The sequence below is a fragment of the Suricata suricatta genome, chromosome 5 (genome assembly GCF_006229205.1).
Source record: "Suricata suricatta isolate VVHF042 chromosome 5, meerkat_22Aug2017_6uvM2_HiC, whole genome shotgun sequence".
Classification (NCBI taxonomy): Eukaryota; Metazoa; Chordata; class Mammalia; order Carnivora; family Herpestidae; genus Suricata; species Suricata suricatta.
In genome coordinates this window covers 34,904,390-34,907,238 of record NC_043704.1, presented here as the reverse complement: position 1 = coordinate 34,907,238, position 2,849 = coordinate 34,904,390, and the positions used below count along the sequence as shown (strand labels likewise).

The 2,849-nt window shown below is 43.8% G+C and overlaps 1 pseudogene; it reads right to left on the bottom strand.

Annotated features, from left to right (window-relative positions):
- Positions 1-969: 969 nt before the first annotated feature.
- LOC115291111 lies at positions 970-2,198 on the bottom strand (annotated as a pseudogene).
- Between the last annotated feature and the right edge of the window lie 651 nt (positions 2,199-2,849).

The following is a 2,849-nucleotide window of genomic DNA, read 5'->3' as shown; positions in this document are numbered from 1 at the left end:
TAGTGGAAAGGAAGAATGGAATATTAAAGTAGCAGAATAAATTACTGACAGGCAAATCCACCTTGGGTTAATAAACTAAAGTATTGTCCCAGGATTTAATACATTTAAATGATCAAGCAACCTGTTATTCCATATGCCAGACTGGTGACACTGCTGAGACACTTAGAACCATAATGGTATGGAAGTTGAGGAAACCAGTCAATGCCCAGACTCTCACCATGTATTAATTTTTCTCATGGATCATGTTGAGAACACCAAGTCCCATCACACCTAGGAAAGGCATTATCTACTACAACTTTCAATGAATGTCCCACTGGGATGGGTGAGTTACTTTGTACCCCTGGGTGAGGGGGAACTACTCAATCTCTACTGGGATCCCATTATCCTGGGGCAAGCCAGTCCTGTTGAAACACACTATGGCTGAATAGAACACATGCCATTGAAGCAAAGATAAGATGGGTGTCATGGTCTAGCATATGCCACCTGCATTCTTTCTTCTTCTTCTTCTTCTTCTTCTTCTTCTTCTTCTTCTTCTTCTTCTTCTTCTTCTTCTTCTTCTTCTTCTTCTTTCTTCTTCTTCTCCTTCTCCTTCTCCTTTCTTTTTTATCCTTTCTCCTTTCCATTTTACCCTTTCATCTCCTCCTCCTCCTCTCCTCTCCTCCTTCTTCTTAATCCTCATCTTCATTTTTGTCTTCTTTTGTCTGGGTACAGTATACTTTATTGATGGTACATGATAAGGTCAGGCTCCCCAAGCCCCTCCCCTTCTTCAGGGGCTGTGGGATGGAAACTGGAGGTCAGGAGATTCTCAGTGTGTTGGGGGATGAGTTGGGGCAAGGACTCCCTAGCAGCTGAGGGCCTCTCTCTTCCTTTTGCTTTTGCTGGGGCTGGCGGTCCAGGGGGCTCTTACTCCTTGGAGACAATGTGGACCATAAGATTCACCAACTGGTTGCTGTAGACAAATTCATTATCCTACCAGGAAATGAGCTTGATGAAATTGTCATTGAGAGCAATGCTAGCCCCATCATCAAAGGTGGAAGAGTGGGTGTCACTGTTAAAGTTGCAGAAGACAACCTGGTCCTTAGTGTAGCCCAGGAAGACCTTGAGGGGAGGGGGCTCTGATACTTCACTACCTTCTCAGTGTCATTGTATTTGGTAGCTTTCTCCAGGTGGCAGGTCAGATCTATGCCTGACACATTAGGGGTGAGGACATGGAAGGCCATGCCAGTAAGCTTCGATTTCAGCTCAGGGATGATCTTGCTTACAGCTTTAGCAGTGCCAGTAGAAGCAGGGATGATATTCTGGATATCATCCATCATGCCACAGCTTCCCAAAGGGGCCATCCACGGTCTTCTGGGTGGCAGTGATGGCATGATGCAGTCCATCTGTTTATGCCAGCCTGTGCTATCTTCCCTGGCCAACATGTATGATATGCACAACTAGGTCAAATTCTGAAGCTGCAGCCACATTAATATCCAAGGATCAGGTCACAAGTATAATTCTTATAGAAAGGTAGGATCTTCCCATATAAGTTCCTACTCAATATCTATCTTATTGACTTTAGACTTCTGCTGTTCCCATTGTGTCTGGTCACAGAATGGACACCTAATGGGAATACTTTTCTACACTAAGCCCACTCAGATGCCTAGTAAAGGAATTCATCCAATTGTTGGATACCTCTTGGATCTTAGGGTCTACTCTCTACATATTCAGATAGTAGCTGTATCTCACATGTCTGGGCCCAAAGTTTTCTTATTCAAAGCCCTGACTTCAGTGTAACTAACTTGCCTTGGTTGAGCATTTTGTCTGGTCAATTGTTGGGCATTTAACCACTGGCCTATTACGTCTTGGACTTGGTCTTTGACTTTTGCTGCCCTTTCCTGCAGAGGATAAGAGTGCATTTGTAAGCAACTAAACAGGCCTCTGGCTTTCATACTTGGCTTATGGTTGCCTATTACCTCAGCTGTTTGTTTCCTTCCCACATGGAGTGTCAGTGGCCCTTATCCATAATCATATAGTCCTGTTATCCTTACACCTGCTAGTTCCTCCCTAACTTGTAGTACTTGATCTTCACCTGTGCTAATGTACTCTCTGCCTTCCCTGGTACACCCTCCCAGTTTACAACTGGTAAAATTTCTGGACGAATGTTCTTGATTTGCCACCAGTGATGTGCCCAGATTGTCTGCAGGTTGCTGAGTCATCTAGCATCAGTGCTCCATCTTATGGCCTACTTACTTGGCCCCCATTTCTGGGTTCTCCAGGAGCTGAGATAGAGCTTGGGATGCAAAGGGTTTATTAATGATCAACTTCTGTGAAAGGGAGAAAAGGAAATAAACTGGCTATTGAAGTCATTGAATTGTAATGTAGACCCCACAAAACCCCAGCTGGCTTGGCAGGGAGCTCTCCAGTAAGCAATGTCCATCAGACTTATAGCAGCCTGAAATTCCTCCTTTCACAGTCAATAAATATGGGCTCAAAAAGGATATGACTTTTATTTTTTATTTCTTTTTTAAGGTTTTTTTTTTTAAACATTTATTCTTTTTTGAGAGAGATAGAGTGTGAGTGGGGGAGGGGCACAGAGCGAGAGAGACACATAGAATCACAGAATTGGAAGAAGGCTCCAGGCTCTGAGCTGTCAGCACAGAGCCTGACGTGGGGCTCAAACCCACGAATGGTGAGATCATGATCTGAGCCAAAGATCTGAGCCACTCAGATGCCCCCAAAATGGTGCAGATCTTGAAGGAGTGAAGAGCTAAAGGCTACTTGTTAAATATGCTACAGCTTAACAAGTTTATTCTTTTCAAAAAAATTTTTTTCGTGTTTATTTTTGAGACAGCGAAACAGAACATGAG